Source organism: Schistocerca americana, chromosome X (genome assembly GCF_021461395.2).
Source record: "Schistocerca americana isolate TAMUIC-IGC-003095 chromosome X, iqSchAmer2.1, whole genome shotgun sequence".
Classification (NCBI taxonomy): domain Eukaryota; kingdom Metazoa; phylum Arthropoda; class Insecta; order Orthoptera; family Acrididae; genus Schistocerca; species Schistocerca americana.
This window is the reverse complement of record NC_060130.1, coordinates 102,768,545-102,783,564: the sequence shown is the minus strand read 5'-3', so window position 1 is coordinate 102,783,564 and position 15,020 is coordinate 102,768,545. Positions and strand designations below refer to the sequence as shown.

General features: G+C 40.0%; 2 protein-coding genes across 4 annotated transcripts in view; one reads left to right on the top strand and one right to left on the bottom strand.

Moving 5' to 3' along the window:
* Positions 1-11,202, bottom strand: part of LOC124555624 (tetratricopeptide repeat protein 39B-like) — a 296,161-nt gene extending 284,959 nt beyond the window's left edge. The window contains exon 1 of one of the 2 annotated variants that reach the window (XM_047129594.1): positions 11,108-11,202. The gene's annotated coding sequence lies outside the window, so the exon portion shown is untranslated. The other variant, XM_047129593.1, reaches the window with a different exon arrangement.
* The window catches only part of LOC124555625 (TBC1 domain family member 22B), a 143,260-nt gene continuing 139,437 nt past the window's right edge, over positions 11,198-15,020 (top strand). The window contains exon 1 of one of the 2 annotated variants that reach the window (XM_047129597.1): positions 11,198-11,514. The gene's annotated coding sequence lies outside the window, so the exon portion shown is untranslated. Of the gene's footprint in view, positions 12,029-15,020 lie in introns of both variants that reach the window. The other variant, XM_047129596.1, reaches the window with a different exon arrangement.

Below are 15,020 nucleotides of genomic sequence, written 5' to 3'. Positions count from 1 at the left end.
CAACGTCCTACTCAATACACCACTGAATAACAACTAACAGACATACAACAATGAAACTCCCGCCAGTTATACATTGAACGCAGGCGTGTGCAGGGATGCCAATCGCATTTCGCTCCAACATACCATGGGGCGAAATTAAGAACGTTCCGGAATTTTTGAATAAACCTCCTATATGAGGGCGTGCTGAAGAGCAGGGCCTCCGAATTTCTTAAGTGAAATCAAACAAACGTTACTAGCATTCTACAGCTTTTTCTTCGTGTGTACACATTAGCAGCTCCATGCTACTATTAGAAGGCTCCAAACTGTAGCTTGTGACAAAGCGGTGTGTAACGTAACGATGTTGGTAAGCGAGAAATAGCGCGCTGTAATCGAGTTTCCTATTGGAAGAGTTCGTCCACACATCACCTTCAGCATGAAAATGCGAGACCACACACGACCGCTGCAACATATGTAACAATGCGACGTCTTGGGTGAACTGTTGTCGAGAATCCTGCATACAGTCTCTACGTGGCCGCATCTGATTTTCATCTGTTTCCAAAACTCAAAGAACGCCTCCGAGGACTTCACCTTGATAGTGATGAAGCGGTGCAAGCAAAGGTGAGGTTGTGGCTCCGTCAACAAAGACAAACCTTCTACAGTGACAGTATCAACAAACTGGTCTCTCGTTGGGAGAAATGTGTTCGTCGCCAGGACAATTATGATGTGAAATATATATGAAGGCATGAAGAATAAAGGTTTTAATAGATTCCGATTTATTTAAAAAGCTTTCAGAGTTTTCACATAAACTCCGAGGCATTACTTTTCAGGACGCCCTCGTACCCTACCAAGTCTCGAAACAACATTAAATACAAACAACATTAACGTACCTTTGTAGCCTTTCTACCTGTCACAGAGAATTGCAGCTCAAATCGTTTACATACCAGCCAAGGGTGTGCATGTGTACACATTTACATTAACATCTGACCATCTAATCACGTCTTCCGGAAGCTTCATCCCCCCCCCCCCCACCCCCCCAGGCAGTGTACCTTTACTACGGCATTTCACTGACTGCGGCGTAAGGTGTGTTAGCTTAAGCCTCAGTTGATAGGGAGACTCCCTACACTGGTGTAATGTAGGGACTGAAACCTGACCATCAAAATAAACAACTATATGCCCACTATGTATATGAAGACACAAGGACCCCCCTATATCTGTATTACATTATGGTGATCAAACACTGGAAAGTCACTACCGTTCAGTGTCTGAGTATGCATCCCGTTCAGTGTCGATGAGTATGCATCTAGGAGGATCTGAATTGGAACTAGTTGTTGTAAAGGCAGATGCCAAATGAAGCAGCTAAGAGAAATGCCGATGCTCAAGTAGATTCACCAGAAAAAGGTTAAGGAAAGAATTCACATACATCAGAGGCAGCTTACAAAAATCCTTGATTTATTTGTAATTAGCTCTTGTCAATCTGGGGCCCTTACTAGGTAGTGTTAATGGAAATGGTAGAAAAAGACTGAAAGAGGGGGTAGCGCTTTAGTCCAGGGTCCACTTCGCACATGACACATATATGCTCTTTCAAACTCCATTGACAGATGCTACTAGTATGGTGTTGTACATTCCAATACAGAATGTTGCAATACGTCAAGCAACATAATACAGGGCACGAAATTATCACCCAGGAAAACTAAGAGACATGCAAACTCCCATGGAGACATGCCTACAGTGATACTTCGTATGCATCATTTAGGAAAGGGGGAAATGATTGTGGTGCACGAAGCTTTTCACCCACTACCGCCGGATGTAGCCCGTGTGGTGAAAATGTAGATGGATATCTCAAGAATTGCCGATGGAATTAAGTTTTGGTTTAAATCAAATAAAGGACTAAAAACAATGATTAAATACCATTTTCAAGACAAAAAAAACTGACCCTGTTGCTAAGGAACAGAGATAATCTGGTTTCCAGTGGTGCCTTCATCTTGGCCATCGAGGATGACACCTTACCTGAGAAGGTCAAGGTGGTGATCTACCACTGTGATGTCAAGCCATGTATCCCTCCCTCAATGCAGTGCTTTAAGTGCTGAAAGTTTCCCCATATGTCTTCTCGCTGTACTTCCAGCATCACATGTCGAGATTGTGGACGTTCATCACATCCCAATAATCCATGTGCCCCGCCTCCCATCTGTGTCAACTGCAGAGAGCATCATTCACCTTGCTTGCCAGACTGCAGGATTTTACAGAAAGAGGCCGGCCGGGGTGGCCGAGCGGTTCTAGGCGCTACAGTCTGGAACCGCGCGACCGCTACGGTCGCAGGTTCAAATCCTGCCTCGGGCATGGATGTTTGTGATTTCCTTAGGTTAGTTAGGTTTAAGTCGTTCTAAGTTCTAGGGGACTGATGACCTCAAAAGTGAAGTCCCATATGGCTCAGAGCCATGCACTGCACAAAATGAACACCTCACCGCTCTACATTGGCATGCAGCTCGTCATCAGACTGCGAAAGAAGGTCCCTGTGGAAGATAATATCCTGGACCATATTTAATCTCTTATGTGGCGTGATGGTAACAGAAATGTCCCGCAACTTGTTACAAGTGAGTAAAGTCCGTGACTGGGCAGAGGATGCTGCTTTGATCAAGACTGACCCAGATTGAATTTTGGACAAGCCCTCCACCTCCCCAAACTAGTCCTCTAAGTGCTCTACAAAAAAATGTGGCTTCATTGAAACAAAGGAGTCCCCATCAGTTCTCGTACATACAAGGTACCGGGGTGAATAAGACTGGCTACAATCCTTATCCTGGCGTTCCTCCAATGGAGTGACCTGGGAGGGGACTGATTTAGGGTTGTACTTTCTTGCATTGTACTGAGACTTGGAACGCTTAGAGACTGCTGGTGTGTGATCACCAGCAAGTGATGATGTGCTACGCTTCATCGCACGTCATCCAGCATGATGCCACCCATTCCGACCAGGGGCCCTCCAAACAGGCGGCACCTAGCTGCAGCAAAGGTCACCTGGCAGAATGGCCATTGTCGGGAGTCCTGATGCCCCAGGATGACGAGCACCTACTCCTTGGCATATGTGGGGAGTTAGTGGCACAGGCATCAGCAGAGTGATCCCTGTGTTGTCAGGGAGCTACAACCAACAGGGTACACGGTGGCTCAACCAACAGGGTCCATGGTGGCTCCACCACAACGGACTGGCTACTGCACTGGATAAGAGGTGCAAAGAAGTCCATGGTCATCATCAGTGCAAAAAGCAACACTGCATAGTACATGGTGGAAAAGGCACCCAGGAAGGCGTCCATGCCCAACAAATGGAGAATGAGCTGGACTGCAGTGTGACAATGAGAAAGTGGGCCAATGATCTCTAGGCACGACGGACACGATGCACCATGTAAGGCGCCCTTCCTCAATTAGCTCACTCTTTGGGAAAATTTTGAAAAATGGAGTTCAAACCCTACAAGGGAAAATCACACCAAGTCTGAAATGTGAGAGACTGCTTTTAGTCGCCTCTTATGACAGGCAGGAATACCTCAGGCCTATTCTGCAGGAGGAATAGGGCATTCTTTCTAGACAAATTCACAAACAATAAAATGTAATACGAGAGCTGTTCAGTAAAGAATGATCATAATTTTTTTTATAGTCATAATTTGTCATGCTAAAAGTTAATATTATGATATTCTGTAAGCTTAATGTGCAACAAACATGCTGTAGTGGTTTCCTTGTTGGACTCCTGGTTCCTGCCTGTGAGAGGCAGGCAAGGTCAGACACGTTTAGTATCGCCTACCGCTGCAATGGAGGTAACATGCGAGGAACAATATGCGGCTTTAATATTCTGCTTTTGTTTCAACAAATCTTCAGCTGAGGCCTATACAATGTTACAGGAGGCCTATGGAGAGTCTGTTCTTCCCTACAGCACAGCCCGAAGGGGGTTTGAAATGTTTAAAGAGGGAAGACAATCAACTTCAAAGCAAGGTGGATCCGGTGCTCCAGTTACTGCTCTTACAGAAGGAAACATCAACACTGCTGCTGTCACTGTGAGAGAGGATCAATGAATTACCTTAAGATCACTTTCTGAAATACTGAACATTTCATTGGGAGCCACCTACACATTGGTGACAGAAAAATTACTCACAATACACGTTTGTGCACGATGGATTACAGGACTGTTGATTCCTGAACAAAAGGACATTCGCATGCAGTTCTGCATACAGTTAAAGTTGATGTTAGAGGAAGATTCGGAGTGTCTTTCAAACGTAACCACTGCTGATGAAACTTGGTGACATCATTTTAATCCTGAGAGCAAACAGCAAAGCACAGTGTGGGAATCTCCTTCATCACCAACCCACAAAAAAGCAGAACTGGTTGCTTCTACTGGGAAAGTTACAGTCATCTCATTCTTTGATCTCAATGGAATGGTTTATCAGCATGTTGTACCTGCACACACATCAGTAACTGGACAATACTACAGGGATGTCCTATAAACATTGCAAATACGTATCAGGCACAAGAGATCACAGTTCTGTGAAGCAGGGTGGATGCTGCACCACGATAATGCGCAGCCGCATATTGCCAATGTTGTTGCTGAATACCTTGCAGAAATCAACAAAGTGCATCCCTCACCCTCCCTATAGTCCAGATTTAGCCCCCGGCGACTTTTCTATTCCATAAAATGAAGAAAAGCCTTTGTGGGAGGCATTATCAATCATCAGAAGCAGTGGTGAAGGCTGTGGAGGAGATTTTTAAGGACCTCTCAAAAAAATGATTTGCAGCATGTATTTGAAGACTGGCAGAAATGATGGGACAAGTGCATCACATTCATGGGAAACTACTTTGAGAAGGACCATCAAAATTATGATGATGAGTAAAAGTATGTTGTCAAAAAACAAAAAATATGATCATTCTTTATTGAACAGCTCTCGTAATTTGTTAAAGATCTTTAAGTGCCTAGATCAAGGAGATAGGGACAGCAGCTTCCTCCCCCTCCCCCAAACAATAATAGAAAAATTGTGAAATGCATCTGCAGAACTCACAGCACGCCTCTCCGCACAGGCAGATGCATCGATCGGTATATGTTTAAAGAGCCAGAATATATCATGGATACTGACCAGTAACAAGAGTCCCCAGTGCTATTTGTCATGAAACTTTAAAACTATTTTGCCATTCACCACTCACCTCTTTGCAACTGAAAATTGGGTCTGGTGGATTTGGGTTCTAAAAGCTTCAAGTAGTATTGTATCCTCAATTCATAGCATTTTTCTCCTCAAGTTACATACCAACGTCAAAAAATACTAATTATGTCAATCTAGAAATCATTCACATCTATCTGAACATTACCTGTGCGAGACTAAAATAATATGCATTAATATCAAATCTTATATAAAATATACAACAAATTTTTTAACAAATTTAACTGTTAGAAACTCTTTCTTCACGGCATTTGTCTGGAGTGCAGCCTTGTACAGAACTGACTTGCATGTGATAAACAATCTAGCAAAGAATAAAACAGAAGCTTGTGAAATTCGATGTTATACAAGAATAATGCTGAAGATTTGATGGGTAGAAAGGATAACTAGTGAAAAGGTACTGAATAGAATCAGGTGTAAGAGCAGTTTATGGAAAATTTAAATGAAGGAGACATCCTGAGGCATCATCAAGAAATAATCAGTTAGGTGATGGGGAACTGTATGAGGAAAAAGTTGTAGATGGTGACCAAGCACTGACTACAGCAAACATGATAAAATGATTGAAAAAGTCATACAGAGCTGAAGGGACTCATACAGGAGGGACTAGTGTAAATAGCTGTATCAAATCACTCTTTGGACTGAAGACTACAACAACAACAACAACAACAACAACGTGGATTTACTTTGTAGGAAATTGTTCTTATATTCCTCAAACCCTCCTTCTTTGACTTAACTAATATGTCATGTGGTATAACCAATAACCTGTCCTGACCAAACAAAAATGAAACAAAATTATAATCACTGTACTCTTTCAACAAAAATGTCAACTGAACTGCTTTTGACCACGTGCTCAATTCTGAACTAATTCTGTCATCTTATTTCTACGCAGGTGTTAAATGTACACTAAGTTCTCTTTTGAAGAGCTTTCCAAAAACACTTTATTAACAGATTAGCTAATTCAGCTTCAAATTCAGTTCACATGAGTTTCTACAGCTTAATACTTTCATATTTTTCTACTGTCTCATCAACAATATGCCCGAACCTAAATCAGACTGTACGTTCAACGACTCTCACTGAAGGAAAGTCGCTATGTAGTATGATGCTTATTAGACACTGTGTAATCAGCTTTCAACAAAAGAAGAGCAACAGCATTCATGCCGTAGTTACTGATACTGACAGTGTCAGCAGGTTTTCATGTGTTTGAGCATTATACTTTTTAGCAGTGCTACATACTGTGCTCAGATGTTTTATTTTTGATGGGGCATTTTACATCAAAGTCTCACAATTTACCTATATCACTGATTGACTTGCAATGGATTTTGTACTTTTCCACAGAGTTATATAAGTTTTTCATGAGTTTTCACTTTTTCAGTAGTGTTTTTATTTTAAAAATTTCTCATTCACTGGTTTATTTACTATGCCTGTTGCACTCACAATGTATTTAGTGATTACTCTTCCTCTGCGACGTGGCTCCTCCAGTTTTAATGCCCTGGACTTGCATTCAGCAGGATCAGGGTGTATTCCCCATCTGGCTATCCTGACCCGAACTTTCTATGGTTTCCCCTTGCTGCTAATGTGGATGGTTCCTTTGATTAGGCCATGTTATGTTCCTGACATATCTAGAGGTAAGAACATTATTTATATACGAGAGTTGGAACCTAAATAGTGGCAACTATTTATTCACAACCGATACAAAAGAGTTACATGTTTGCACCTGTTACTGCCCTTCAAAGTAGTCACCAGTGTTGTGTAGAACCCATTGCCAGCAATGTGGAAGGTGTAGTATACTCTTAGCAGAGCCTGTTCTGTTGACGGTGCGAATAGAGCGGTCTAAAGTTATGATGATTCTTGTGTACGATTGTGACAGTGTTACCCTAACACATTATGTTCCTCCATGGCAAACTGTTGGTGGAGTATCACCTGTGGCCAGCTTTGCGAAAGAAGCTGCGACACTTTCTGCACAACCCACCCATCACTTTGTTGTACAATGTCGCGGGTGCATACAGCGCAAGCTGTGGCTGCTCTGTTCAGTCAATGGGACTGGGAGGTAATGTACCATCCACCATACTCCCCGGACTTAAGTCCCTGCGAGTTTGATTTGATTCCGAAGATGAAGGAACCATTTCGTTGAATTCGCTTCCAAATTGTTCCAGAGATTCGATAGGCAGTAGACCGCTCCATTTGCGCCATCAACAAAACAGTCTCTGCTAACGGTACTCTACGCTTTCCACATCGCTGGCAATGGGTTGTACACAACACTGGTGACTACATTGAAGGACAGTAACAATGATTCCTCATCCTAGGAACCAAGGGCATTGTAGACATATAACAAGGTGAACGACTGTGTCTGTTATACACTTCACATATCTGAAATGTTTGATAAGCAATAACTTCTCAGGTGTTAAAAGTCTCCAGCCCTGATACAGTCTCTACTTTATGACCATTTACTAGAGCCACAGTAACCCAACCATTGCCATGTGCACTAGCGTCAACATTAGTAAGTGTAAAATTCAGTACGCATCCACAAAACGCTGAAGGGCCAAGCAGAATAATTTGCGCACCTACTCCACTCTTCGTAGTAATATCTATATTATCAATAGCTTTATACACTTACACTTACTAATGTAGACACTAGTGCACATGGTAATTGTTGGGTTACTATGGCTCTAGTTCGCGGTGGTAAAGTGGCGATTGTATCAGGGCTGGAGACTTTTACCAGCCGAGAAGTTATTGCTTACCGCGCATTTCAGGTATGTGAAGTGTATAACAGAGATTGTGGTACATCTTATTATATGTCTACAATGCCATTGAATCTTGGGACGAGGAATTGTCATAAAGTAAATGAGTCAGAGGCTGTGTCCGTATGGGTTAAAGGTGCACTGAATTGTGCTAAGATAGAAGTAGCTGTTGATGTCACGCATTATTATAGGAACTGAAATAAAGTACTTCTCCTTTCCTTATCTCCCATCCGAATTTTTTTAAAAATTAATAAATAAAACAATAGACATTACACAACAGCAAAAAAGAAACCTATTGGATCATGGTAAATGACGCATCCCAAGTCATTCAGATACTGGTCACCAAGAAACACACACACCTCAGAAGGGGGAACCAAGCCATTGGGGGGGGGGGGGGGGGAGGAGGACATTACTCTAGTGTACTATGCATGTGTTATGCAGCTGAGGTTTCGCGTGGTGGTCTAGTTTTACAAGCTCCGCGGTACACTAAAAAAAAAAAAAAAATAGCCTACAGATGAGTAAATAAATAAATGGCTGATCAATAGGGCACTACTACTCTTTCTTTCTAACAAACCTTAGAACTCTGTTATTAAAAACCTATAAGCACTGATTTCCCATGAGAAATGATACAGTTTAAGGATTGTATGCTCACATTTAGGTTAGATTACAATATCAAAATTACACAATTATGGTGTCATGGGGAAAACCATACCATAAGAAACGGTAGGGGAAGAACAGGCCAATCGAGGTTCCTTTCCCTCTTACAAACTACTAGTTCATCTGAATATGTAGTAATAATAAATTCAAAAACTCAGCCTGTGTGTATATAATCTAAGTACACTTATTAAATGCACAAGAAATGTATTAAATCAGACAGCACAACGTGCAAACTGGTCACATATTGGCTCAGTTTCAATGGAACCCATCTCACAGTCTTTTATGCAGCCACTTTCTGCACTGTATCCTATACACTATGGCAGTGTACAAAAGCTCAAAATGAACCAATAAATGACAATGACAAAATATAATCAATGAAACTTAAGTCACCAATTTCTAAGAACTGAAAAAGCAAGGGGCATGCTGTGTCACAAAGATGCTGAAACAACTGAACTGGCAGACACTTTAAGACAGATGAAAACTATCCCATGAAAACCAACTTAGAAAGCAACTTTAGGTGGTGAATCTAGGAATATATTACAACCCCCCCCCCCCCCCCCCCCCCCACATATCACTCCCACAGGGATAGTGGAGACAAGATTAAACTAATTACAGCAAGCGCACAGCCATTTAAGTAATCATTATTCCTACAGTGCATACATGAACTGAGTGGAAAAAAGCTCTAATAGCTGGTACAATGGGATGGTCCTCCACCATGCAATTCACAGCGCACTGCAGAGTACAGGTGTTTATGTGAAACACACGATATTTATTTTGAAAACAGAAGTATCATGTACCATTACTACCCAGTTATGTCCTGAGGATCAAGAAAGTGATTTTTACCATTTAGGATACTTTCAGTTTTTAAGGTCGTATATGGTATACAAAATTTTGGTACCACATCTGCAAATGAATGGCACTGCCACCATAAAACTGTGCAATTACAAGATTATTACCTCATCAATTCTGCAGTCAAAACTTATCACATTTTTACAGTTACTGGAAAGCAGATCACTACATTTATCTACATAAAGAGCTAATTCCTAGTTCTTGTAAAAGGCCAAGGTCATGACATCTGACCAGACAGTTTTTTAAAGGTAAAAATATAAGGAAATTGTGCTTCATATTACATGGTATATTAGATATGTGGATACAATTTCACATACATGTTAAGTTTCTTTATTCTGCAGAATGTAATCACAATGTCTGGCTTCAGCACATTTATGAAGAGAGGTTATTTTTCTTTCAAGTAAATCACAAAATTATTAAAAGAAACACCTTACACTACGACAGAAAAATACAACATGCAACAAACAAAGACTGAAGAAATAAAAAATGCTCTCCACTACCTTACAAATTTTATGCTGTCTAATCTGGACTACGTAGGCCTACAACAATAACTGGGGTAGTTGATGGCTCTTGCTTTTAAATTACAGATGAAATAAGAAATGTAACAGTGAACATTCAGTTAGTGAAAGTTGCTGTCTTCCCAACTTATATATTACGATTCTAGGATAGGTCATAAATGTTTGCTCTTTCATGTGCAGATTTAATGGAAAGAACAGTTAGTTATATAACAACCTGAGTAACAATGTTCTTCGGTATACGGTGGCCGGACTGTCACAGCATCAAGGATATGACAACTTCATCCATAATCTAGGTATATTCAACAGAGCACATATCTTCCTACTAATTATAAGAGTTGATAATGTGCGACATATTACGAGTGTCACCAGCGATCAACTTACAAAAAGGGGAAATTCTATTCTTTTGGAAAAACTGCCATGCAATCAATCTCTCCGCGAGGGGCTTCTGGCAGGCGAAATCAGCAGTAACACAGATCAGACAGCCACAGATGAAGTATAAGACTGAGCAAGGAGTGTGATTGCGATTTTGTCAAACGTTCCACAATGTGTACTATGGTCGTTAATGCGGCAATAAATTACTCCCATAAGAATTGAAGTCAGTCGTTGTTTACTATAAAAAGGTGTTGTAACAAAAAAAATCCCCAAATATAGCAAAAAGTATGAAGCATTTTGTCCTGCTGTTTTGCTAGTCGAACTGACAACTTATTGATACTTAAAAGCACTAATGATATAGTTCGTCACAACTATGCATGAAAAATAATAAAAAAAAACTGTTGGAAAGAAGATGGGCTTCATTTCTAAGCCAACGTTCAAACACCCGAATTACACTGACTCTACGAATATAAATGAAAAATGAGAGAAAACCGTAACAAAGCAAGCGCGCGCTCGCAAACACACAAATGTACTCCTGTAAGTTATCGTCACTTCTACAACACTTACGAGTGCCGAAAATGAAACTTGTCTGCTACGATGCTCACCTGTTACGGTTGAAGAACTGCTTAATAAAGCGTCCCTCTTCTTGCATACGCAGTAACTGAATAAACACTTATAGTTCAGGAGCTACAATTCCTACCCACTTCAGCAACTTGCACGTGTAGCAATAACATTAAACAGGTTATGAAAATTCAACCTTCACCTATTCCACACAGCAGAAAACATTGTTACGTAATTCCTCTGATCTTACCTATAGATGGCAGTATAAACAAACACAACCGTGCGTCGGTATAGGTCAACAGGGAAAAAGATGCAATTTGCGCGCGCACGCTGGCTAGTGGCTATTGTGTGTGAGTGAGTCGTTCAACATTTATGCGGATGTGTATGTAAGTGGGAGGGGTGGGGGGAAATGTCTGTAGCATATAACCGAAGATAACGCAACTATCTAAGGTTAAAACATTGTGTGACAACAGAAAATAGGCTGGGTTCATTGTGGGTAAATTACCCGAATTAATGACTGTTTGGCATTAAAATAATCCCACAGCCTTTGCAATTTAACTTCGAGGTGTGGACTACTGAAGAGCAGTATGTAACCTCTGAAATGTTTAGTAGGGATAGCGGTTACCGTGGTTTCGGCATGTGAAACGTGTGCTATCGGTACGTTTAAATGCCTGTGTTGATGATTGCATGTATTTTTCATTTATTTAATCTGAAAGAAAATATAGTACGTTTAGCGTCTATGTCGCATAAATACGGATAAAGCCACCGAAGAACAAGAAAGCTGACATGAGACTAGCTGATTATTTCGGCTTTTGAAGATATAGATTTCAACAATTAAAGACTTAGAGGAAAGAGAGCGAATAGATACAGAAGAACCAGTAAAACGCGATGAGAGTATAACTTACAGTTTATAGTGAAGTGGAGTATTTGCAACAGTTGTGAAGTGCTGTTTGAAATGAATGTAAACTTTGATTGAGTTCATTTACTGGAGAGTGTAAATGTCGGTAAACCATACCAAGAGATAGTTATGGAAAACAGTGCTACTGGAAGAACATGAAAATTTATAAAATAAACTGAGGAGTCCGGGGTGTCGTATAAGAAACTCGAGGTGCCCTAGAAACCTCCAGTTTCCGTGCAGTACTGCTGCAATGACAGTAACCAGGCCTTAAAAGTAAGTGTGGATGATGAAGATGTGAATGGAATGGATGACAGTTTCCTGTTTGTTGGTTTATAAAGACCATGTTTGCGTTGTTACCGCAAGATATTAAGCATGACAGTATTTTATGGTAATAGGAACAAAGTACAGTATTCTCTAAATATTATACTGAAATGTTACGTGACAGCTTGGATTCTTTCTTGAATACGATTAAATTTCCCAAATCCTTGCATTAGAATATGTACGTTGGTAGTTTAAACTGTGTGATACAAACCCCCGTAATGTTTTGCAAACTTGAAGGAATGTGCATAAACGTACAATTTCGTCAAACAGTTCTGATGTTAACTGAAACCGAGGAAATTGTGTATTTATGAAAACTGGAAGACAACACTTCCCAGAAGCCTTTCAGTGTATCATCGTCCAGTGTGAAAATAGTATTACTTGTTTCGAAAGTCATAGTGCAGCTTAGCTTTAAGCTATTCCCATAACACTCAGCTGCATTGCCTCCTTCTGACTCTTAATATGTAAAATCTTGCAGGAATCTGTCTCGTAAGATTTGGCACAAATAAATGTCATGGTGAAGACATTGATGAGGGTAATTGACAGTCATTGAATAAATTCAAATTGTTGTTTATTTTTAAACAAGTTTGGCAAACTAACACCCCACCATTTAAAAACAAAGTTCAACCGCATTGCTGTAACACAGTGGCATTGACCTCATACATGGGAACAACAGAATTTTTGTTACCAGAATCATAATGATTTAGATTTCCCATGGTTTCACTAATCCCCCCCCCCCTCCCTCCCACCCCCTGCTGGGTAATTTCCTTGAGGGTAATTTTTTTCCTCAACATTGTAATGCTGTTGACGTATCCTTGTGACTTGGATGTTAGTGATACATTAAAATTTAACAGTCCTTCTTGATTTAGATCAACCGGAAGTTGTGATTCCATCCATCTGCTTTTTGTTAAGCAGATCATAACTGCAACATTGGTTTTCCAGTAGGGCCCTACATACACTGCCTCAAATGATTTGTCATACACATTAACAGTTCAAGGACTATTTAGCACATGATTATCAAACAGAAACAAGCTCTGCTCAGAGGACTTTGCTAAAAATGGTCAGGGTGTGGTTATGTTTTCTGTAGCTACAGTTTCTGATTTTTGTGTTTGTATTTTCAGTTAAAAAAAAAAAAAAAAAAAAAAAAAAAAAAAAAAAAAAAAAAAAAAAAAAAAAGGTTAAACCTAGTAGGCTGCAGACATTCTAGATGTTGAATTCGATAAGTAATTGTCTGATTAATCTGGTTATACTAACAAAGCAAACTTTTACTGATGCTATGTACATTCATGTCACTAGCTCCATTGTTGTTCTGTGAGATTGCTGCTACCACAGACGCCGTGCAGTTGATTGATTGATTTTTGTTTGGTCCCATTTGATTGCATTTTGTACAAAGTGTGTACTTGAAATATATAACAAGTCAACTGAAACCTATTTTCTTGCAATATTTAACCTATTTATTACAACTTATGTTGGTTTAGTGGTAAGGTCGGTTCCCAGGTGTTGCATATTAAAAAGAAATGCAGATGAGCAGAGGTTTCTGTTGACATATACATTCACATTACAAAATATCTACAGTGTAACTTAATGTCCCAGAATTTAACACCATGGTTCACACACAGTTTTTGTAATCTTGCAGATATAAAATTTAAGTAGGCCTACTCTACACTGTGCTTGTACACAAGATGTGATTCTGGTTATTTTACTTAAAGGATGTGGGGCCGAGATAGTATTGACAATTTGAGGAGGGGGAGGGGATTGCACATGCTGTAGCTTCCGGGCTCATAACGAGGGACACAGGAGTGGGGTGGAGGGGATGGTTGGTTGTGTTGTTCTGAAAAATGGTTATCGGAAGCACATTTCATCACAACTCTCAAAATATTTGAGGATTGCCTGGTACAGTTATGAACTCACAGTGACTGCCCATAGAAATGTGTTCCTTATATGTACTGTTAATGAGTGACCAAGCTAATACCATATTAAAGTTTATACACTAAGTGTCTTCAGAAGAACACAAAAGGCAATGTCTCAAATGAATTCAGACTTAAGGGACGTGAAGAACATACCGTGTAAGTCTAGCAGCAGACACTTTTCTTATGCCAGTACCAGAAATTGTGGAGAGGCAACAAACAACCTGGCAATGTGAAAGCAAGTACCAGCTTGTGAGGATGATGAATTAGGGGTAGAATAATTGGCTCCCAAGAACAGTCCCACCCCCCCCCCCCCCCCCTCCTCTGTTTCCTTTCCCCCATTGATGTTTTCAGTTCAGATCATTGGATAGAAGAATGTTGTATGTAATGATGAATGGATATTGCACCATGTTTATATGTTTGTTTATTAGCCATTCAGCATGTGTACCACACACACACACACACACACACACACACACACACACACACACACACACACACAATTTTTATATTTATTTTACATATATACATAAACTTCTTACTAATCAGAAGATTTCAGTAATAATCATTATATAGTTTACATTCAAGAATTAATCATACTGTTTTACACATTTAGTTAATGATAGTTACACTAGTTCATTGTTTATTTCAATCAAGAATTAATTATACAGTTTTACACATTTAGTTAATGATAATTATATTATTTCATTGTTTATACATTCCTTCCAAATTACTTCCAAGATATTCTTCAGTTGAGTATCGTGCTTTATTTTTAAACCATGTTTCTAGTACATCCTTAAATTTAAAGTGGGTCGACAGAAGCGTCCGATCCAACGCGTCGGCTTTGACCCGTGACGTAAGGGTGTTGTTGTGTGTGACGTCATGACGGCGCGTAGTTTGGTTTGAGTGTGGCTGTCTCCAGTTCTGTTTTATCTTATTTTATTTACTTTTCTGATCTGTTCGTTCTATCTCGTGAGAATTTTTTTTTTTTTTTAATTTAAAAACACTTATTACTTATTTTAATTATCTGTTTCCTCGAA